Raw genomic sequence first — 24,750 nt, 5'->3', positions numbered from 1 at the left:
GATGCGTGTTAGTAATCCCAAAAACATTCTTAATGACAAATCAGTGCAACCAATTTCGACAAGATTATGGGAAACGTGCAGATAAACAGTCATTGGAAATGCCTATAGGTCTGACATTGGTAGTCAGCCTATTGATTTTTGTCAATGCATGTCTAGTTTTGATATTGTTTTTGTAAAGCTTTATTGTTGTGGGCCCTACCAGGCCCTGTCTATTATAACAAGCATTGGCAAAAAGCAAAAATATTTTTTGTCTCAAAAAGCACACATTCCCGCAGTAGTCTTAGCACTGAACAAAACTACTTTGTGTACCGATATAATTTTTAAATAAAGTCACAAAGCACAAAGTAAACCCATGGTGTATACCCTCGCATTAGTGCCGATTTAAAGCAAGGACCCTCACTCTAGTCAGCGTAAATCACACATAATCCAAATTATCCTGTGCCCACCCTCTGGTAGCTTTGCACTGAGCAGTCAGACTTAACTTAAAAGGCAATGTTTAAAGTATTTGTGCAATAAATCATGCAATAACACAGTAGAACACCACAAAAATACACCACACAGTTGTTTGAAAAATATATAATATTTATCTAGATAAATGCAGGCCAAAACGATTAAGATACAATAAGTATATGTTGTAATATCAATGTAAACATTATATTAAGTGTCTTTAGTGTCTTAAAAGCAACAAATGTCTCTTGCAAGCACAAAGTACCTGGTTTGCATACAAAATCTCTGCAAGCAACCACAGAGGAAGAGATGAGTGGAAAACAGGGAGGTGTGAGTCGATTGCTCGGGCCGCACACAATGCGTCGTTTATTTTTCACCCAGGGAAGGCTTTGGGTCAATTTCCAGTGCTCGGACTTGGATCCTCTTTAGGTTGCGGGGTTTTCGGACACCCCGGGGGCGATGCGTTGAAATCTGGTGCTTGCAGGACGAAGTCACAGGGGCTGCGTCGATCCGGTGGGCGCTGCTTGGAAATTTCTACTGCATGGCAGGTGTTGCATCAATCCCTCTCAGGAAGTCGAGCTGCGTTGTTCCGGCTTGGCTTTGTGTCGATCCAGTGGGCTGTGCGTCGAATTTCCGGTCGCTACGCTGGCGCTGCATCGATCTTCTCCTTGCAAAGTCGTGCTGAGTCGTTCAGATTCGGCGCGCAGTGATTTTTTCACTGCGATGCCGGCTGTGCTCGTTTTCTGCACGCTGTGCACTTCTCAGCAGAGCCAGAGAGCAGCAAGGTAGCAGGGCAACAGCAAGGCAGCAGTCCTTCTCAGAAAGCAGTCAGCTGAGTTCTTTGGGCAGCCGGGCAGTTCTTCTTGGCAGGTTGCAGGTTCGGATTCAGGGTTTTTCCTCCAGGAAGTGTCTGTGACAAGAGTGTCTCATCAAGAGTTGGTAGGGGCAGAGGCCCTATTTAAATACCCAAATGTGCCTTTGAAGTGAGAGAGACTTAAAAGAGTTGTTTAGATGTGCACAAAGTCCCCCCCTTTCAGTTCAATCCTGTCTGCCAGGGTCCCAGTAGGGGACATGGCAGTCCTTTGTGTGAGGGCAGGCTACTGTCCTTTGTCATGTAAGTCGCAGGCCCTCCACCCTCCCAGCCCAGGAAGACCCATTCAAAATGCAGATGCATGCAAGTGAGGCTGAGCATCCTGTGTTCGGGGTTTGTCTGAGTGAACGCACAAGAGAGCTGTCAACTGAACCTAGCCAGACGTGGATTGTAAGACACAGAAGGATTTAAGTGCAGAGAAATGCTCACTTTCTAAAAGTGGCATTTCCAAAATAGTAATATTAAATACAACTTCACCAGTCAGCAGGATTTGGTATTACTATTCTGGCCATATTAAATATAACCTTCCTACTCCTTTCAGATCAGAAGCTACCACTCAAACAGTATTTGAGGGTAGCCCTAATGTTAGCCTATGAAAGGAACAGGCCTCACACCAGTGCAAAAACGAATTTAGGAGTTTTACACTACCAGGACATGTAAACTACACAGGTACATGTCCTGCCGTTTGTCCACACAGCAACCTGTCCTATGGGTTACCTAGGGACTAACTGAGGGGTGACTTATATGTAGAAAAAGGTGAGTTTTAAGCTTGGCAAGTACTTTTAAATGACAAGTTGAATTGGCAGTGAAACTGCACACACAGGCCTTGCAAGAGCAGGCCTGAGATATGGTTAAGGGGCTACTTAAGTAGGTGTCACAATCAGGGCTGCAGGCCCACTAGTAGCATTTATTGTACAGGCCCTGGCACATATAGTGCACTTTACTGGGGACTTATAAGTAAATTAAATAATCCAATTGGGTATGATCCAATGTCATCATGTTTAAAGGGAGAGAGCATATGCACTTTAGCACTGGTTAGCAGTGGTAAAGTGCACATAGTTCTAAAACCAGCAAAAACAGTATCAAAAAAGTGGAGGGAGGCAGGCAAAAAATTAGGGGTGACCACTGTAAGACTGCCAGGTCTAACATGTGTCCCCCCCCTGCTGAAAGTGGGGAGAGCTACCCAACCTTCTGGGAGCTCTCATCGCTAAGGCAGAAGTATCTGGAGAGACCATCCGCGTTGGCATGGTCAATCCCCGGGCTTTGCTCCACCGTAAAGTCCATCCACTGCAGTTGTAATGGACCACCTCAGGAGTTTAGGATTCTCACCCCTCCTCTGCATGAGCCATCTGAGGGGCCTGTGGTCTGTCTGAACCCGGAAGTGAGTCCCAAACAGGTATGGTCTTAGCTTCTTCAGTGCCCAGACCACAGCAAATGCTTCTCTCTCAATAGCAATCCACCTCTGTTCCCCTGGTAATAGTCTTCTGCTAATAAAGACTACGGTTTGTCTAGGCCCTCCTCATTTAGCTGTGCTAGAACAGCCCCCATTCCATGCTCTGAAGCGTCTGTCTGCACATTAAATTCCTGGAAGTAGTCAGGGGTCTTGAGCACAGGGCTGTGGACGTGGCTTCGTTCAGGGAGTCAAAGGCTTCCTGACAAGCCTCTGTCCAATTCACCAACCTAGGTTGCCTTTTGGAAGTAAGTTCTGTCAAGGGTGACACAATGGATCCATAGCCCTTGACAAATCTATGGTAGTATCCGGTGAGGCCTAAGAAGGCTCTCACCTCTGTCTGTGTTCTAGGTTGTTGCCAGGCCTTGATAGTTTCAATCTTGGCCTGTAGTACACCACGCAACCATGCCCAAACTGGCACTTACTGGCCTTGATGTTCAGGCCTGCCTGTTGCAGAGCCAGATGCACCTCCTTGAGGTGGAGCAGGCGTTCCTCCCAGCTGGAACTATAGACAGCTATGTCATCTAAGTAAGCTGCACAGAAGGCATCCTTGCCAGCTAGGACCCCGTTAACCAACCATTGGAAGGTAGCAGGGCATTTTTCAGAGGGCATCACCCGGAATTGGTAATGGCCCTCAGGTGTGACAAATGCAGATCTCTCTTTAGCCCACTCAGTCAAGGCAATCTGCCAGTACTCTGATGTGAGATTAAAAGTACTGAGGAATTTGGCAGCGCCTAGTCTGTCTACAAGCTCATCAGCTTAGGGGATGGGGTGAGCGTCAGTCCGTGTGACTGAGTTGAGACCCCGGTAGTCCACGCAGAACCGGAGTTCTGGCTTGGCACTGGGTGCAGCAGCCTTGGGTACCAGCACCACAGGGCTGGCCCAGGTACTACTAGACTTCTCAATAACCCCTAGGGCCAGCATCTTGGCGACTTCCTCCTAGATGCTAGCCTTCACCTTATCTGACAACCTGTAAATTTTGTTCTATACAGGGTGACTGTCTCCTGTGTCAATATCGTGGACACACAAGTGGGTGAGTCCAGGAGTAAAGGAAAACATGGAAGAGAACTGCTCCAACAACTCGTAGCAGTCTCCTCTTTGATCTAGAGTCAGGGAGTCAGAGTGATTGACACCCTCCACTGACCCATCACCTTCTTTGGCAGAGAGGAGGTTGGGGAGAGGCTCACTCTCCTCTTTCATGTCCTCATCTGTCACAAGGAGCATACTGACCTCAGACCTCTCAAAATGAGGCTTGAGTCGGTTGTGGTGGAGAACCCTTAGGGGGTGTCTAGGGGTCTTGAGGTCCACTAGGTAAGTGGCCTCCCCCTTCCGCTCATTGATCTCAAATGGGCCAGTCCAGTGGTCCTGGAGAGCTCTAGGCTGTATTGGCTCCATTACCCAAACTTTGTCGCCAGGTGAGAATTCAACCAGAGTGGCCTTCCGGTCATACCACTCCTTCATCTCCTCTTGACTGGCCTCAAGGTTACTTTTGGCCTGCTTCCAGAAGAGTTATGTCTGGTTGCGGAGGGCCTGCATGTGACTGACAACATCCTGGGGATGGGTCTTGGGAGCTTTCTTCCAGCCCTCTTTCACTATGCTTAGTTGTCCCCTGACAGGGTGACCATAGAGAAGCTCAAAGGGGCTGAACCCCACCCCCTTCTGGGGCACCTTCCTAAAAACAAAGAGAAGGCGTGGCAAGAGGACTTCCCACTTACGCCTCATGGCCTCAGGTAGGCCAGTGATCATGCCTTTTAGGGTGTTGTTGAATCTCTCAAGAAGCTCATTGGATTACGGATGGTAAGGGGTGGTAAACTGGTAGGTTACCCCACACTCATCCCACATACAATTCATGTACGCTGACATGAAGTTTGTGCCTCTGTCAGGCACAACCTCCTTTGGGAGCCCCACATGAGTAGCTATTCCCATCAGGGCTCTGGTCACCACCGGTGCAGTCACTGTTCCCGGAGGGATTGCCTCTGGGTAGCGGGTGGCATGGTCCACCAAAACCATTATAAACCTGTTGCCTAAGGCAATTTTAGGGTCCAGGGGACCAACAACATTGTTGCCCACCCTTTCAAAGGGGGTGCCAACGACTGGGAGTGGGATTTAAGCCTTTTCCCTGTCTTTGCACTAGCCTGGCAGGTGGGACAGGCCCTGCAGAAACTATCTGAGGCTACCCGCATACTGGAAGAATGGAAGTGGGTGACAAGCCTGGCAAAGGTCTTGCCTTGGCCCAAATGTCCTGCCAGGGGAATGTCGTGAGCCAGGCCCAGTTGGAAGGCCCAGTAACAATGGGGGACCACCAGCACACATCCTGCCCCCATGGCCAGAGCCTTAGGCTGACTGTAAAGGAGATCATTCTCCCAGTAGATATGGTGATCGCCAGAGGCTTCACCTGCTGCTTAGGCTGCAGCCTGTTGCCTCAGACCCTCAACAGTGGGGCAGTCTTTCTGCGCTTTGCAGAATTCTTCCCTGGTTGGCCCGCCCTGTACTTGCCAGCCAGCAAGTTCAGGCAGGTTACCCAGGTCAGCAGTATCCTCTCCAGTTGGCTCAGGGGCCTCATCCTCTGGGACCCCGTGCACCACCTTGGGAATATCTGAAGCGGGTTCCCCGCGCCTCTTGCCCTTTCTCTGTCCAGCTGTCTGGGCTATTGTTCCAGGCTCCAGATGTCCTTGACTCCCTTCCCGGACAGCCATGGACCTTGTGGTCATGCAGACCCACTCAGGCAAACCTAACATCTCCAGGTGGGATCTGAGCTCTACCTTTTTCCAGGCAGTATGCTCCAGATCGATGCCTAACAGACAATCTACAGGCATGGCAGGACTCACAACTACCTTTAGAGTACCAAAGACCCTCCGCCCCCCCACCCCCGCCCAAAGGGAACCAGAGCCATCAATAGGTGACTCTCATGATTGTCAGCGACTATGACCTGGTGGAATGTATCAGGGATTATCTACTCTGCTGACACCAGCTGACTCTTGACAGTAGTCATACTGGCTCCTGTGTCGCGCAGAGCCTCCACCCTTTACCCATCAGTGGTGACCCACTGCCTATACTTGGAAGTATTGGCAGGCATGTGGGCATTTGACACCATTTCCTTATCTCCCAGGGATACTAGGGACACTTCTATCTGCTCCACAAAACTAAGTGGGACTGTCTCCCCACCGAGTGCTAAACTAGCCAACCCAGGTGTCTGCCCTCCAGTGGTGGTCTGTGCCCTCTTGGGACACTGGGAGTCACCCTTGGAGTGTCCATGCTGGTAGCATTCTAAGCATTTGGGGATAAACTTCCCTAAATTTTGATCAAAGTACCCTGGCTTATTTATACATTTTGGTGGGGACTGGTTATCCCCCCACCCTCCCCCTTCTCCCCCTCCTTCCTAAACCACCACCACCAAACCACTCCTCCCCACCCTTGAATTGTTTTGGAGCCCTTATGAGAGTTCATTATCTTTGTTTTTTTCCCCCCTCTTTTTTCTGGTGGGAACCCTGACCACCTTTGTGGGTGTCTCCCCCAGGTACCTTTCTGGACACTCTGGTGCTAACCCAGGGGTCCGCCTCTTCAGCAAGCTTCCTGGGATCAGTCAGCTTACTGTCTACTAAGTGCTGGCGCAACTCTGTAAAACAAATACTGAGCATATGCTCTCTCAGAATCAAATCATATAATCCTTTGTAACCATTTACTTTGCTTCCCCGCACCCATCCATTCAGTGCCTTATTGGAGAAATCAAAACAGTCTACCCAAGTCTGTGTGGAAAGTTTGGTGCTGTCCCTGAACCTGTGATGGTATTTTTCAGGAGTCAGCCCAAATCTTGGCCAGTAAAGTGGGTTTCATGGGTGCATATACATTTTGATCATGTGGATCTAGTGTAAGGAGTGTGTCCCTTCCCACTACTGGTACACAAAACCACAAGGCTGCCCCCCCCATTGCTCCTCAGAGACCTCATGAGCCCTCAGTGCAACTTCATAGGCAGCCAAACACTTATCAATGTCATCTCCCACCACATAACTTGGCACCACACTTTTAGGTATACAAACCCCCCCCCCACAGAGTCCTAAAACCACCAAAAACAGTATTCGAAAAGTGGAGGGAGGCAGACAAAAAGTTAGGGGGGACCACCCTAAGGCTGTCAGGTCTAACATATGGTAAAAGAATATTGCTTTATGTTCAAAAGCCCTGTAAATACCCTGAAAAAAATAAGGTTCAAATGAAAATTACAGTGACAATGTAACGTTTTAAACCAAAAACAAAAACACTGAAATTCAGCAGTTATAGTTATCTCTAGTAACTGTAACGTGTGCCGTAAGGTAACTATATCTTGCCCCCTTGCCATGCACAGCTATTTACGACATTTATTATATCACTTGTGACATGCTCTATGACATCATTCATAACATCCCTGCAACATTTTAAATTACATCAATGATGACAAGACTGCACTGTGGGGTGCAGGTTATACTTACCTTAGGGCATGAGTGCCAGATAATGACATGCATGTTACTTACCTGCGTGGTAACTGCTGTCTTGTAAAGCGTATGCCCAGTTTGTAAAGATGCCATACCAGCTCTGTGATTGCAAGACAAAGGAGGTGATGGAATTGAAATGGTCCAACCAATGCACCACGTGCTTTCAAGTTTCTAGGTCCAGTCTAGCACCAGGGAGAATTCATAAGTTTGTGAATACCCACAGGAAAGATCATTCTTAAAGGTAAGTAACTTTTTCATCTATTCGACACCCCTGTCATCTCCAGTGCCATATGTAGTCTCTCATTTCCATTCTGCTCACACATATTTGATAGATCAACTATTTTTTTTTCTTTACCACTCAGAGGCTGTTGTGACCAGACCAAATAGTAACATTTCACATTACTCACACTGACCTTTGACAGTTAGGCCTGTTTCAGAAATTCATGGATGAGCTTGCAAACTCCAGGACTGCTATGGTCAGAGGTGGAATTTGTCCTTTCCTTAAATTCATTGATGGGCTGACATCAAGTTTTGTCTGAGCTTAATGATTATTTGTAGTATCTGCTGGGTTTGGTAAGGTCAGGACTGCAAGATAATGCCATAAGCAATTCCAAAGATCAAATTTCCATGGCCCAACTCTCTCTTCCTTTTAGAATGCCCTTTGCTATAATATTGTGAATCAGATGGGTTATGGACCATTTTTGCCCCTAGTCATGGTCTTGAAGCTATGAAGGATTGAAAACCCACTTAGTGAATTCAAGTTTTATATTGATTTCCAATTCCAACAAAGATCGTAGACATTTGTTCGTAGAGCCTTAAAGTCCAAAATTATTAATTGATGTCCATTTCAAACAAAGGTCGTGGATGTTTGGACAAAAAGCCAGAGAGCCGACAGGTGTTTTGCCCACTTTGGTGGGTCTACCTGGGGCTTTTTCAAGGCTGAAAGATATAGATGGTAAGGGTTCAGTATGTGAGAAGGCCATTATAGGAGCTAAAAGATGTGTGTCATGCATATTCATTGATGTGACGTAGGAAAGAAGAAGTGCCATGAGGTACGTGGTAAATTCGGTGCTGGTATAAAAAGGAAGATATAATTGAGTGCATCACTTTGTGAAGGGGAGTGTAGGTAAAATCCAAGAGAAGAGACAAAAATAATTCCAATCAATATTATCAGTGAATTAGGTGTGATAGATTTTAATCATATTGCGATTCTCTTTATTAATTATAGCTGAATCATGCATGTCTGAATGTGCTATTAATTAGTAAAACAGAATCTGGCAAGGGATGGTTAGTAACCTGTCCTCTTATAAGTGCAACATAACAGGATTATTATATCGATATTATAGTACCAGTTGGTGACACATAGAAACAACTCATACCTAGTAAAAGTAATCACAGTAAATCCATTATTAGGAACACTTATTGGTTGGTCATTGTATTCAATCTGTTTGAAAAAATAACATTGTATAAAGTATAGTAACAATAATGGTTCTATACACCTAATCATATTGCAGTTAAATATGTCAAAGATACATAAAACTTAAAACAAATCAATTGGCCAAGAGAGAATACTTGTTCATACTGTTATATTCACAACAACTGTTGTACCCATATTGTAGATGCTATGATATATGATTATGTACATATATAAACATGTCATCGCTGTGGCTCCTAAAAAAAAATGTGCACTCCAGTTTCGCTTACTTCTGTTCAATATTGGCAACATATCTGCTCACAACAAGTGATACATATGATCATATTGTTACCACTATTTGACATATTTAACTGTCGCACCTCATGTGCCTTTGGTGCCTGGAGCGCGAGCACGACTTCGGGCCATGAACCGGAAAGCTTTGAGGGAGCTGTCCCTAACGCTTATGGCACCCCAACACTCGACTCTGTGGTGCTCATGGTCTCGTTCGAGAGAAAGGTCTCCAGACCGTTCGCGGAGTCACCACCACTCCTCGTCCACCAAGTCATCAAGACATTCGGGTCACAAAAAGAAGTCGTCGAAGAAGGACAAGCGTTCTTTGACTTCACCCCGTCGATCGGATGATGCGATGCGGGAAGAGCGTCGACGCTCTAGGCCTCCATCAACGGAGCCTTTATCTGGGTCGGCTCCGCACTTCCCAGGAGCCGAACTCACCCCTGCCCAACTTAAAGAATTTTACGAGGCCATGCGTCTCATTTTTGGGCAGTCCGACCCACCTTTGGGCACAGGTGAGTCGGTGGGGGCTCTCCCGGGTTCAAAGTAGTCGGCTTCGGCCATGGCTCCGGAGGGCCCCTCCGGATCCAGTCGCAGATCGGTCCCAATGCCGGTCGTGCCATGGCGACTTTCCCCAGTGTCTGGTAAGACGTTGACGCTCCCGATGTCGGTTGGGCCCACAATCAACGTCGATCCCATCCTCATACCCAACAACCCGGAGCCAGAACGATGTTGTTCGATGCCGATTCCGTTCTCTGTGGGTTCTCCTTTGTCCAGGGTTGATCCAGAACCTTATTCTTGTGGGTATGGATACGGGGAGAGTATGGAGGGGACGCTGGACCCTTTAGAATACCAGCTTGACCCCCAAATGGACTGACTGCAGGATGTGGGTGATGCCAGTTGTAGGAAAATGGCTCCCTGTTGCAGTTACCCCCCAGTTTTTGCCTGATATTGATGCTGACTTGACTGAGAAGTGTCCCGGGACCCTGCTAACCAGGCCCCAGACTAGTGTTCTTTCACTAAAAATGTACCATTGTTTCCACAATTTGCACACCCCTGCCACAGATAAGTCCCATGTAAAAGGTACCAGTGGTACCAAGGGCCCTGTGACCAGGGAAGGTCCCTAAGGGCTGCAGCATGTGTTGTGCCACTCTAAGGGACCCTAACACATGCACACTGCCTTTGCAGATTGTCTGTGTTGGTGAGGAGAAAAAGGCAAAGTCGACATGGCATCCCCCTCAGGATGCCATGCACACAAAATACTGCCTGTTGAATAAGTAAGTCACCCCTCTAGCAGGCCTTACAGCCCTAAGGCAGGGTGCACTATACCACCGGTGAGGGCATAGCTGCATGAGCAATATGCCCCTACAGTGTCTAAGTCTATTCTTAACCATTGTAAGTACAGTGTGGCCATATTAAGTATATGGTCTGGGAGTTTGTCAAAACAAACTCCACAGCTCCATAATGGCTACACTGAATACTGGGAAGTTTGGCATCAAACTTCTCAGAGTCATAAACCCACACTGATGCCAGTGCTGTATTCATTAAAACATGCACACAGAGGGCATCTTAGAAGATTCCCCCAGTATTTTTCCCAATCCTTCAGTGCAAGACTGACTTGTCTGTGCCAGCCTGCCACTAAGACGAGTTTCTGACCCCCTGGGATGAGAGCCTTTGTGCTCTCTGGGGCCAGAAACAAAGCATGCACTGGGTGGAGGTGCTTAACACCTCCCCCTGCAGGAACTGTAACACCTAGCAGTGAGGCTCAAAGGCTCAGGCTTCGTGTTACAATGCACAAGGGCACTCCAGCTAGTGGAGATGCCTGCCTTCTGGACACAGCCCCCACTTTTGGCAGCAAGTCCAGAGGAGATAATGAGAAAGACAAGGAGGAGTCTCCTACCAGTCAGGACAGCCCCTAAGGTGCCCTGAGCTGAGGTACCCCTGCCTTTAGAAATCCTCCATCTTGGTTTTGGAGGATTCCCCCAATAGGAATAGGGATGCCCCCCCCTCTCAGGGAGAAGGCACAAGGAGGGTGTAGCCACCATCAAGGACAGTAGCCATTGGCTGCTGCCCCCCAGACCTAAACACTCCCCTAAATTCAGTATTTAGGGGCGACCCTGAACCCAGGAAATCAGATTCCTGCAGCCTACAACAAGAAGGACTGCTGACCTGAAAGCCCCACAGAGACTATGGAGACACCAACTGAAAGAACCTGCACAGCGAGGCATCCAGCAGGGACCAGAGACCTCTGAGGACTCAGAGGACTGCCCTGAACCTAAAGGACCAAGAAACTCCTGAGAACAGCAGCACTGTTCAAAACCTACAACAACTTTGCAACAAAGGAACAACTTTTAAAGAACTCTCTCTTCCGCCAAAAGCATAAGACTCCACACTCTGCACCTGAGCCCCTGGCTCAAGTTCAGGAGAACCAACACTGTAGAAAGGACTCCCAGGCGACTACGACAACGTGGGCACCCTGAGTCACCCCCCTGCACTCCCACAGTGACACCTGCAGAGAGGATCCAGAGGCTCCCCCTGACCGCGACTGCCTGGTAATAAGGAACCCGACGCCTGGACCAAGCACTGCACCCGCAGCCCCCAGGACCGAGGGGAACCACCCACCAGTGCAGGAGTGACCAGCAGGCAGCCGTCATCCTAGCCCAGTCAGTGGCTGGCCTGAGAAGCCCCCTGTGCCCTGCCTGCATCGCCTAAGTGACCCCCTGGTCCCTCCTTTGTTTCAATAGCAAACCCGACGCCTACTTTGCCTACTGCAGCGGGCGGCCCCTGTGCTACTGAGGGTGTGTTTTGTGGGCTTGTGTGTGCCACCCCCCTCCCAGTGCTCTACACTCCCCGAGGATGCAGCTACTTACCTGTAAGCAGACTAGGACCAGAGCACCCCTGTTCTTCATAGGCGCCTATGTGTTTTGGGCCCTCCTTTGACCTCTGCACCTGACCGGCCCTGTGTTGCTGGTGCAGTGGCTTTGGGGTGGCCTTGAACCCCTAACGTTGGGCTGCCTATGCCCAGGAGACTGACTGAGTAAGTGCTTTACTTACCTGAGAAACTTATCCAAACTTACCTCCCCCAGGAACTGTTGATTTTTGCAGTGTCCACTTTTAAAATAGCTCATTGCTATTTTAACCAAAACTGTGTGTGCTACTGTTTTAAATCAAAGTTCTATACTTACCTGTGTGAAGTACCTTGCATTTTCTGTACTTACCTCAAATCTTGAATCTTGTGGTTCTAAAATAAATTAAGGAGATATATTTTTCTATATAAAAACTATTGGCCTGGAGTTAAGTCTTTGAGTGTGTGTTGCTCGTTTATTGCCTGTGTGTGTACAATAGATGCTTAACACTACCCTCTGATAAGCCTACTGCTCGACCACACTACCACAAAATAGAGCATTAGTATAATCTAATTTTGCCACTATCAACCTCTAAGGGGAACCCTTGGACTCTGTGCACACTATCTCTCACTTTGAGATAGTAAATACAGAGCCAACTTCCTACACCAGTGTTCTCGACACCTCCCCTGACACTGGTATGCTCTCTCCTCCTAGCGTGGCTACTGAGGAGGGTGCTTCTTATTCCATCTTGGTGAGAAGGGCGGCTGAGGGCCTGGACCTCCAGCTACCTTCTGTGGAGGTTAGGCCTAATATCCTAACTGAAGTGGAAGGGGAATTGGGAGCACACTGCCTCACATCCCAGCACAGTTCGCCCCTTTGCATTCTGGTAAATGCAGTTCACAGTTAGCGCTTACTTGAAAATTATCTGTAGTTTTTCACCAAAGTTGGTGCAGACATTGCTGTAGATCTCTAGACACGTGTTTCTGGGTTTAGCCCTTCATCAGTAGAGAGTAGAGAACAAGGAAAATTCATCTGGGGTTGCTGGAAATGCTGCCAGAATCCTCTCAGGTCAAGTACCACTCACAGGCACACAGGTGCATCCCCAAAGCTCGTCAGCTCACTGACTCAAGGGAGCCTTTTAAACAGGAAGGGGGATTGGGAGCACCCTGCCTCACATCCCAGCACAGTTCGCCCCTTTGCATTCTGGTAAATGCAGTTCACAGTTAGCGCTTACTTGAAAATTATCTATAGTTTTTCACCAAAGTTGGTGCAGACAATGCTGTAGATCTCTAGACACGTGTTTCTGGGTTTAGCCCTTCATCAGTAGAGAGTAGAGAACAAAGAAAATTAATCGGGGGTTGCTGGAAATGCTGCCAATATCCTCTGAGGTCAAGTACCACTCAAAATCACACGGGTGCATCCCCAAAGCTTGTCAGCTCACTGGCTCAAGGGAGCCTTTTAAACACGAAGGGGGATTGGGAGCACACTGCCTCATATCCCAGAACAGTTTGCCCCTTTGCATTCTGGTAAATGCAGTTCACAGTTGGCGCTTACTTGAAAATCATCTGTAGTTTTTCACCAAAGTTGGTGCAGACATTGCTGTAGATCTCTAGACACGTGTTTCTGGGTTTAGCCCTTCATCAGTAGAGAGTAGAGAACAAAGAAAAATAATCTGGGGTTGCTGGAAATGCTGCCAAAATCCTCTCAGGTCAAGTACCACTCACAGGCACACAGGTGCATCCCCAAAGCTCGTCAGCTCACTGGCTCAAGGGAGCCTTTTAAACAGGAAGGGGGATTGGGAGCACACTGCCTCACATCCCAGCACAGTTCGCCCCTTTGCATTCTGGTAAATGCAGTTCACAGTTAGCGCTTACTTGAAAATTATCCGTAGTTTTTCACCAAAGTTGGTGCAGACATTGCTGTAGATCTCTAGACACGTGTTTCTGGGTTTAGCCCTTCATCAGTAGAGAGTAGAGAACAAAGAAAATTCATCTGGGGTTGCTTGAAATGCTGCCAAAATCCTAACCGAAGTGCTTCAGCCAGGGTCTTCCTCTTCCGAGCCCCTTCTTCCCTTTAATGAAGCACTGACGGACGTAATTTTGGGTACTTGGTCCAGACCCAGCACAGGGGCTCCTGTGAATAGGACGATTCAACAGTCTAGCTTTGCGGTCCGTGAACACTGCATGCCTTTTGGGCCGCTCTTCCCATACTCCCTGGGATACGGTCACACAAGTGCTGCCTGCAGTTCCGGAAGAGGCCCAGACTGTCCTTTCCTAAGCCGTAACAGATGGGAGCGATGCAGCGAAGTTCATGATTTGTTGTGGACTGGATACGCCCGACTCTCTGGGCAGATCGTTGCATTGACGGTGGCCCTGAGACACCACGCCTGGCTGAGAACATCTGGCTTTTCAGGGGATGCCCAGCAATCCTTGATGGACATGCCCTTTGATGGCACACATCTCTTAGGAGACAAGGCGGGCTCGGCGCTCGAGCGCTTTAAGGATTCCTGAGCCACTGCCTGGTCCCTTGGCCTCGTGCCCACTCCTAGACCCCAGCAGTCTGCCTTTTGCCCCTTTCGTGGTTACGGAAGGGGCACCCAACTGCGTCCTTTCCCCCTGGACATCGACCCGTGCATGCTGTACAGCCCCTGCGTGGACGCGGGATCCCATGCCCCCTGGGATCAGGGAGCAAGAGGGTCTCCCAGTCCACCCCAACCCCCTCTTCAGCCTCCAAGTCATCCTAGTCTGTGGGTACATCAGGAGCCAGTGGGTGGCAGGATTCGCCATCACCTGCCCCAATGGCAATCCATTACCTCGGACAGGTGGGTCCTCCAAATTGTCCGAAGGGGCTACTCCATTTCCTTCAAGACATCTCCTCCAGCATGCCACCTTCATACAATCGGATATCGGAGGATCATATGGCGCTTCTTCACTATAAAGTCCGAGCCCTTTTGGCCAAAGGAGCTATGGAGAGGGTTCCGTTGCCAGAAGAAGGTCGTGGTTGCTGTTACCACTACTTTCTGGTTCTGAAAAAGGACCAAGGTCTTCGGCTTATATTTGATCTTTGGTCCCTCAATCTCTTCCTCAAAAAGGAGAAGTTCAAAATGTTGACATTGGCTCCGGTTCTATCTGCCCTAGATCCCAGAGACTGGATGGTAGCATAGGACTTGCAAGATACATACCTCAACATTCCCGTCTTGCCGGCCCACAGACATTACCTACAATTCGTTGTAGGTCACGAGCACTGTCAGTTTACTGTGCTCCCCTTTGGCCTTACCAGTGCCCCTCGGGTGTTCACGAAAGTGATGATAGTGGTGGCAGCTCATCTGCGCAGGTTAGGGGTCCCAGTCTTCCGCTACCTCGACTATTGGCTGTTGAAGGCGAATTCGCCCCAGACAGTCTCCCACCTCCAAACTACGGCAAACCATTTGCATTCGCTGGGGTTCACTATCAACGTGCCGAAGGCACACACGACTCCTTCACAGACGCTCCCTTTCATCAGAGCTGCTCTGGATACAGTGCAGTTTTGGGCATAACCTCCTGAAAAGCGAGTCCAGGATATTCGGGCTATGATACCGATGTTTTAGCCTCTGTCTTGGATTTCGGGGAGAATGACTCTAAGGCTGCTGGACCTCATGGCCTCCTGCATCCTGATGGTTCAAAATGCCAGATGGCATATGCGGGCTCTGCAGTGGGACCTGAAGTTCCAGTGGGTGCAGCATCAGGGGAATTTCTCTTCAAGGTTCAGATCTCAGAAGGAACTGCGAGAGACCTGCAGTGGTGGTTAACGAATCAGGATTGGGTCAAGGGCAGATCCCTCTCCTTTCCCCAACCAGATCTTATGGTCATGACAGATGGGTCACTCCTGGGATGGTGTGGCTACATGGGAGTGGCGGAGATCAGAGGCATCTGGTCTCCGGTGGAAACCGGGCTCCACATCAATCATCTGGAGTTCCGAGTGATTCAACTAGCATTAAAAGCATTTCTTCCCTCCCTCAAGGAGAAAGCAGTGCAGGTGTTCACAGACAACAACACCGCCATGTGGTATTGCAACAAACAAGGCGGAGTGTGGTCATGGACCCTTTGTCAAGAGGCCATTTGCCTCTGGACATGGCTGGAACATCAGGGCATTTCCCTGGTGGTTCAGCACCTGCCAGGCTCCTTGAATGCTAGAGCAGACAAACAGCTGACGATTTGTGGTCGATCACAAATGGCGTCTCTATCTGGAGACGGCGCAAGGTCTCTTCCTGCAGTGGGGGAGAACCTTGGTTAGACTTGTTTGCCTCCGTAGAGAACGTGCAATGTAAGCTGTTTGCATGTTTGAGTTTCCAAGACGGCACTTGCTCAGTGACACTTTTCGTTGCAACTGGTATTCTGGCCTCCTTTCTGCCTATACCACTTCTGCCCAGAGCTCTGAAGAAGATCGAGCAAGACCAGGCCCAAGTAATACTGGAGTTCCCGGACTGGGCACGAAGAGTCTGGTATCCTGAGCTCTTGAACATGGCCATAGTTCCTCCGATCAGACTGCCCCTTTGGGAGGATCTTCTGTTCCAGCAGCAGGGGAGGGTCCTCCACCCAAACCTGTCAACTCTGCAGCTTCATGCGTGGAGATTTAGCGGCGACAGTTGACGTCTTTTGACCTGCCACCCGAACTCTGTGATGTTATCTTGGTAGCCAGGCGTCCCTCAACCAAAACTGTATACGCCTGTTGCTGTAAGAAATTTGTGGCATGGTGCATCGACAAATTTGTCGATCCTCTATCTGCCTCTCTTTCTCAAGTCCTTCTGTTTATTCTTTGCCTTGCGCTGTAGGGCTACACCTTGGGCACTCTTAAGGGATATCTCTCTGCTATCTCTGCTTTCTTGAGGTTACCATATCAGCCTTCCTTATTTAAATCTCCCATAGTTTGGAGGTTTCTTAAAGTCCTCACACATCTCTTTCCTCTTATTCCATTCATCATGTCCCAATGGGATCTCAACCTGGCCTTAACATACCTTATGGGTAACCCCTTTGAACTGCTTCAGAACTGTCCTTTATGGCTTTTAACTATAAAGGCTGTCTTTTTAGTTGCCATTACTTCTGCCTGCAGAGTAAGTGAACTCCAGGCTCTGTCATCTAAGCCACCTTTCCTTCCCATACATCCTGACAAAGTGGTGCTTCGCAGGAGGGCTTCTTTTCGACCTAAGGTATTGACACCCTTCCATGTCGGACAGTCCATCACCTTGCCTACCTTTTATGCACCCCCACATCCCTCTCATAAAGAGGAGAGACTCCACCGTCTGGACCCAAAAAGAACGTTGGCATTCTATCTTCATCGTAGCAAAGACTTCCAGGTGGACGATCTACTCTTTGTGGGATATGTTGGTGCAAAGAAGGGGAAGGCGTGCAGATGAGGGCCAGTTCACGATGGGTACTCTTATGCATCACAATGTGCTGCGCTCTGGCTAAAATGAAACCTCCTGAAGGTTTGCGAGCTCACTCCACCAGAGCTACTGCTGCTACCACAGCGCTAGCATGGGGCGTTCCAGTCCTGGACATCTGTCAGGCTGCATCATGGGCATCTCTTCACACTTTTAACAAACACTACTGCCTAGACAATCAGGTCCGAAGGGACGGCTACTTTGGCCATTTGGTCCTGAAGGACTTCTTGGTGTGATCTTGGTTCGCAGCCCACGACCGGGGATGGTATTGCTCAGGTATCTATTCAAGGTAAGGAATCTGCAACTAGAAGCCTCTATCACATGTACAGGTTACTTACTCAAGGAAGTTGGCTCTGTATATACTATCTCAAAGTGAGAGATAGTGTGCACAGAGTCCAAGGGTTCCCCTTAAAGGTTGATAGTGGCAAAATTGGATAATACTAATGCGGTATTTTGTGGTAGTGTGGTCAAGCAGTAGGCTTATCAGAGGGTAGTGTTAAGCATCTATTGTACACACACAGGCAATAAACGAGCAACACACACTCACACTTAACTCCAGGCCAATCGTTTTTATATAGAAAAATACATTTTCTTAATTTATTTTAAAACCTCAAGATTTGAGGTAAGTACATAAAATGCAAGGTACTTCACACAGGTAAGTATAGAACTTTGATTTAAAACAGTAGCACACACAGTTTTGGTTAAAATGGCAATAAGCTATTTTAAAAGTGGACACTGCAAAAATCAACAGTTCCTGGGGGAGGTAAGTTTGGTTAAGTTTCTCACGTAAGTAAAGCACTTACACAGTCAGTCTCCTGGGCATAGGCAGCCCACTGTTGGGGGTTAAAGGCAACCCCAAAGTCACCGCACCAGCAACACATGCCCGGTCAGGTGCAAAGGTCAAAGGAGGGCCCAAAACACATAGGCGCCTGTAGAGAACAGGGGTGCTCTGGTCATAGTCTGCTTACTGGTAAGTATCTGCATCCTCGGGGAGCAGACCAGAGGGCTTTTGTAGAGCACTGGGACACACACAAGCCGACAAAACACACCCTCAGCAGCACAGGGGCGGCCGGGTGCAGTAGGCAAAGTAGGCATCGGGTTCGCTATTGAAAGCAATGGAGGGACCCGGGGGTCTCTTAGGCGATGCAGGCAGGGCACAGGGGGAATTCTTGGACCAGCCACCGACTGGCCTAAGAAGAGGGTCGCTCCCCTGGCCACTCCTGCACTGGTAGGTGGTTCCTCTCGGTCCTGGGGGCTGCGGGTGCAGTGCTTGGTCCAGGCGTCGGGTTCCTTTTTACCAGGCAGTCGCGGTAAGGGGGAGCCTCTGGATCTTCTCTGCAGACGTCGCTGTGGAGTACAGGGGGGTTCGACTCAGGATACCCACGTTGTTGTAGTCGCCTGGGAGTCCTCTCTGCGGTGTTGGTTCTCCTGAACTCGAGCCTGGAGACGGTAAAGCTGGGGCCAAATCAGTTGTTGTCTCCGTCGTCTCTGCAAGGCTTTCAGGTCAGCAGTCCTCATTGTTGTAGGTTGCAGGGGTCGCCCTTAAATACTAAATTTAGGGGGGTGTTCAGGTCAGGGGGGGGAGTAGCCGATGGCTACTGTGCTGGATGGTGACTACACCTTCTTTGTGCCTCCTCCTGGAGGGGAGGGGGACACATCCCTATTCCTATTTGGGGGAATCCTCCAAACTCAAGATGGAGAATTTCTAGAGGCAGGGGTCACCTCAGCTCAGGGCACCTTAGGGGCTGTCCTGACTGATAGGTGACTCCTCCTTGTTTTCCTCATTATCTCCTCCAGCCTTGATGTCAAAAGTGGGGGCAATGGCCGGAGGGGCGGGCATCTCCACTATCTGGGATGCCCTGGGGTGCTGTAACAAAAGGCATGAGCCTTGAGGCTCACCGCCAGGTGTTACAGTTCCTGAAGGGGGAGGTGAGAAGCACCTCTACCCAGTACAGGCTTTGTTCCTGGCCACAGAGTGACAAAGGCACTCACCCCATGTGGCCAGAAACTCAGACTTTCAGACTGCGGTGAACCTCCTGCACACGTTGGGGTTCACTATAAACGTGCCGAAGTCACACCTCACTCCTTCTCAGATGCTCCCTTTCATCGGAGCTGTTCTGGACACAGTGCAGTTTCGGGCTTATCCTCCCGAAAAGCGAGTCCAAGGCTAAGATTCCAATAAACTGCTACTGAATTGGTGGCAGGTTAAACCTTAAGAAGGCACCTGTCTTAGACTACCATATATATTAAAACTCTGTGAACTATATTGTCGCCCAATATCTATGGCTATACCTGTGCATAAATCACGGCACCTGCCACCAAAGGGGCAATCCTGAAAGGATTACATACAAAAAGATATGGATAGTGCACCACTGCGCAAAGTCAGTAAAGTCCAGTAACACAACGTTGTCTTTTAAACATCTTCATTTTTTATTATTGCTTTTTCTTGAACAAACGAGCAATCAGCCAATGCGTTTCGTCCTACACAAAAGGACTTCTTCCGGGGCTTATATTTGCATGGTCTTTAACTTGATTGTCTTTCCATATTATTGGAATTAAATGTCCAACCTGTTATTACCCATAAAGTAAGGGATCAACCATGTCCGTCCCGGTCGGCAAAGGAAGTACTTATATTTCAGCTTCTGTCTTGGGTTTCAGTGAGACTGACTCTGAGGCTGCTGGGTCTCATGACATCCTGGATCCTGCTAGTGACAAATGCCAGGTGGCCTATGCGGGCTCTGCAGTGGGGCTTGAAGTGACAGATATTGTGCAGAGTCCAGGGGTTCCCCAAAGAGGCTTGACAGAGGCAATAATAGATAATACTAATGCTCTATTTGTGGTAGTGTGGTCGAGCAGTTAGGTTTATCAGAGGGTAGTGTCAAGCATTTGTTGTACACACACAGGCAATAAATTAAAACACACTCAATGGCTTAACTCCAGGCCAATAGGTTTTTATATAGATTTTTTTTTATTTTCTTAATTTATTTTAGAACCACAAGATTCAAATTGTAGGTAAGTACATTAAATATAAGGTCGTGTGCATAGGTATAGATAGGACTTTGAATCAAAACAGTAATGTACTCAGTTTGGCATAAAATGACAATAAGCTATTTTAAAAGTGAACACAGTGCAAAATTCAACAGTTCCTGGGGGAGGTAAGTACAAGTTAGTTTAGCAGGTAAGTAAAGCACTTACAAGTTCAGTCTCCGGGGCATAGGCAGCCCACCGTTGGGGGTTTAAGTCAACCCAAAACACCCAGCACTAGCAACACGGCTGGTCAGGTGCAAAGGTCAAAGTAGGACCCAAATAACATAGGCGCTGATGGAGACTAGGGCTGCTCCGGTTTCAGTCTGCTAGCAGGTAAGTACCTGCGTCCTCGGGGAGCAGACCAGGGAGATTTTGTAGAGCACTGGGCAGGGTCACAAACGGGCACACACAATACACCCTCAGTGGCACAGGGGCCGCCAGGTGCAGTGTGTAAAGTAGGTGTTGGGTTTAGTATTGGTTTCAATGGAGGGACCCCGGGGTGTCTCTTGCGATACAGGCAGGGCACGGGGGCTTCTTGGACCAGCCACGGACTGGGCAACGATGAGGGCCGCCTGCTGGTCACTCCTGCACCAGTAGTCGGTTTCTCTCGGGCCTGGGGGCTGCGGGTGCAGTGCTTCTTCCAGACATTAGGTTCTTTGTTACCGGGCAGTCGTGGTCAGGGGTTGCCTCTGGATTCTCTCTGCAGGCGTCTCCGTGGGGGTCATCTCAGGGTGTCCACGTTGTGGGAATCGCCTGGGCGTCCTCGCTGCAGTGTTGGTTTCTCTGGACATGAGCTGGGGGCGTCAGGTGCAGAGTTTTGGGGACTTAAGCTTCCAGAGTGAGCCTGGAGTCCCTTTAAAGATGGTTTCTTCTTTGTAGATTAGACAGAGCCCCATCCACTGGAGTTTCTTGGTCCTTTGCTTTGCAGGGCAGTCCTCTGAGTTGGTAGAATTCGCTGGTACCGCTGGATGCATTGCTGTTGTAGGTTCTTTGAGTCTGGAGACAGGCCGGTAGGGCTGGGGCCAAGTCAGTTGTTGTCTCCGTCATCTCTGCAGGGCTTTCAGGTCAGCAGTCCTTCTTTAGGTCGTCAGGAAATCTGTTTTCCTGGGTTCAGGTTCGCCCTAAATACTCTATTTAGAGGTGTGTTTAGGGCTGGAGGGCAGTAGCCAATGGCTACTGTCCCTGAGGGTGGCTACACCCTCCTTGTGCCTCTTCCCTGTGGGGGAGAGGGGAGCACATCCCTAATCCTATAGGGGGAAATCCTCCAAAGCATGATGGAGGATTTTCTAAGGCAGGGGTCACCTCAGCTCAGGACACCTTAGGGGCTGTCCTGGCTGGAAGGTGACTCCTTGTGTTTCTCATTATTTCCTCCGGGCTTGCTGCCAAAAGTGGAGGCTGTGCCCGGGGGGCGGGCATCTACACTAGCTGGAGTGCCCAGAGGCACTGTAACACCAGGCTTGAGCCTTTGAGACTGACCGCCAGGTGTTATAGTTCCTGCAGGTGGAGGTGTGAAGCAAATACAGGCTTTGTTCCCGGTCACAGAGTGCACAAAGGCTCTCACCCTATGTCACCAGAAACCCGTCTGGAGGTGGCAGGCTGGCAGAAACTGGTCAGCCTAGCACTAGTAGTTGGGCTGGTATACAGGGGGCATCTCTAAGATGCCCTCAGTGTGGATTTATTGTGCCGAGAAGTTTGATACCAAACTTCCCAGTATTCAGTGTAGCCATTATGGAACTGTGGAGTTCGTTTTTGAGAAACTCCCAGACCATATACTCTTTATTGCTACCCTGCACTTACAATGTCTAAGAATTGGCTTAGACACTGTAGGGGGCATAGTTCTCATGCAGCTATGCCCTCACCTGTGGTATATTGCACCCTGCCTTAGGGCCGTAAGGCCGGCTAGAGGGGTGACGTACCTATGCCACAGGCAGTGGGTTGTGGGCATTGCACCCTGAGGGGAGTGCCATGTCGACTTAGTCTTTTTCTGCTCACCACCACACACAAGCTGTGAGGCAGTGTGCATGTGCTGAGTGAGGGGTCCCCAGGGTGGCATAAAACATGCTGCAGCCCTCAGAGACCTTCCCTGGTCACAGGGACCTTGGTACCAGGGTTACCATTTACAAGGGACTTATCTGTGTAACTGGGCTGTGCCAATTGTGGAGACAAAGGTACAGTTTTAGGGGCAGAACACTGGTGCTGGGGCCTGGTTAGCAGGGTCCCAGCAGACTTTCAATCATAACTAGCATCAACAAAAGGCAAAACGTTAGGGAGGAACCATGCCAACAGTGGCATTTACCTACAGGCGCCTATGGAGACAGGAAGTGCTCCGGTTCCAGTCTGCTAGCTAGTAAGTACCTGCGTCCTCAGGGAGCAGACCAGGAGGGTTCTGTAGAGCACTGGGGAGGTCCCACGTAAGCACACAAAATACACCCTCAGCGGTACAGGGGCGGCCGGGTGCAGTGGGCAAGCATGGCTTTGTAATTGAAATAAATCGAGGGACCCGGGTGTCACTCAGACGTTTCAGGCAGGGCACAGGGGGGCTTCTGGGGCCAGCCATCGACTGGGCAATGGTGAGGGCCGCCTGCTGGTCACTGCTGCACCAGTGGTTGGTTCTTCACGCGCCTGGGGACTGCGGGTGCAGTGCTTCTTCCAGGCGTTGGGTTTCTTTGTTCCGGGAAGTCACGGTCAGGGTAGGTCCTCAGGATTCCCTCTGCAGGCATCGTCATGGCGGTGCAGAGAGTTCAGCCCAGGGTGGACACGTCATCTTAGTCACCTGGGGGTCCTCTCTGGGTCGTTGGTTTCTGTGGACACAGGCCAGGGGCGTCGGGTGCAGAGTGGTAGGGACTTCCACTTATGGAGTGTGGTGGGAGTCCCTTTAAAGATGGTTTCTTCTTGCTGGTTTAGACAGGGCCACTGTCCATGTGAGTTTCTTAGGGCCAGATGTATGAAAAGATTTTGCACTCGCAAACGTTGCGAATCGCAAAAATCGGCCGTTTGCAAGTGCAAAAACATGGTCTGCGATGCATGAAAGGCATTCACAGACCAAAAATAAGAAATCGCAAAAATTTCGTTTTTTTGCGGTGCGACCTTGTTTTGCAAGTCACATTTTGCGATTCGGTATTTCCAGTTAGGAAATTGCAAGGCGCAAAATGCGATTAGCAAATTCCAAGTCGCAAATAGATGCATCAAAAATTCGCAATTTGCGATTTTTCGCAGAATGGCATTTTGCACATGCAAAATACCACTAAATGAAACCAGGTGGTAACCAGGTGCAACCTATATAAAGAGGACCAGAATGCCTCAGACTCTTTTCCACAATGGCTGCACTCTACGTCATGGCGAGGAGGATGAGGATCTTGGCAGGTTTGAGGAGAGGGAGGAGGAGACAGGAGCGCATTTTCAGAGTGCGCATTACACTATTTGACCAGACAGAGGAGGAAATATTTGAGAGATATAGGTTGAACTCAGCCATGATACTTGATCTGATAGCTGAGCTACAACCCATACTGCAGCGCAAAACACTAAGGACTCACAGCATACCCACCCATGTGCAGGTATTATGCTGTCTACACCTACTTGCCTCAGGGAGCTATCAAGGGGTCATAGCAGCGGCTTGAGGGGTTTCACAGAGTACCCTCTCTAGATTTTTCAATGCATTTATCAACGCCATGCTAAGCAAACTCCAACAGTACATCAGATTCCCCCACACCCCACAGGAAATACAGCAGACAAAAATAGAGTTTTACCAGATAGCACAGTTCCCCCACGTCCTAGGTGCCATAGATGGCACACATGTGGCAATATGTCCACCATCAGCCACAGAATATGTTTACCGAAACCGTAAATACCAACATTCAATGAATATTCAGGTGATATGCAATGCCTCCTATATCATAACTGATCTCGTGGCCAGGTACCCAGGGAGCACACATGATTCGTACATCTTTCGCCACAGCGGCATTCACACAAGACTGCTAGCTGGGGAGTTTGGAGAAGGATATTTACTAGGTAATGTCACTCTGTACACTGGTGCATAGATGGCGAACACATGTCAGATGGCTCAGTTACTCATCACACCTTCTGTCCCTTCCAGGAGACAGTGCCTACGCAGTGCGCACCTACATGATGACACCCTACCTCAATCCCACAACACCAGCAGAACGGAGATACAATGCAGCACACAGGGCAACCCGCAACGTGGTAGAGCGCACATTTGGACTGCTGAAGAGTCGCTTCCGGTGCCTCCACAAAAGTGGAGGGGCACTACAGTACAGTCCAGAGACCACATGTAGAATAGTGGCTACTTGTGCAATCTTGCACAATATAGCTACAACCAGGGGCATACCTATAGAAATCAGTGACACTGAATCAGATGAGGATGACGATTCCATACCACCTCTACAGCCAGCAGACAGGACCAGTGCAGCAGAGGGAACGCAAAGGCGTTCTGACATCACACACAACCATTTCAGACGTGAGTATGAATGAAAAAAAAACACTGACAACTGTACCTGTAGTG

The 24,750-nt window shown here is 49.1% G+C and overlaps 1 protein-coding gene across 2 annotated transcripts in view; it reads left to right on the top strand.

Annotated features, from left to right (window-relative positions):
* The window catches only part of FNDC3A (fibronectin type III domain containing 3A), a 1,418,915-nt gene that overhangs the window by 666,309 nt on the left and 727,856 nt on the right, over window positions 1-24,750 (top strand). The window lies entirely within an intron of this gene.

The sequence above is a fragment of the Pleurodeles waltl genome, chromosome 8, assembly GCF_031143425.1.
Source record: "Pleurodeles waltl isolate 20211129_DDA chromosome 8, aPleWal1.hap1.20221129, whole genome shotgun sequence".
NCBI lineage: Eukaryota > Metazoa > Chordata > Amphibia > Caudata > Salamandridae > Pleurodeles > Pleurodeles waltl.
The sequence above is the reverse complement of the archived record's forward strand: the minus strand, read 5'-3'. Positions and strand labels throughout refer to the sequence as shown.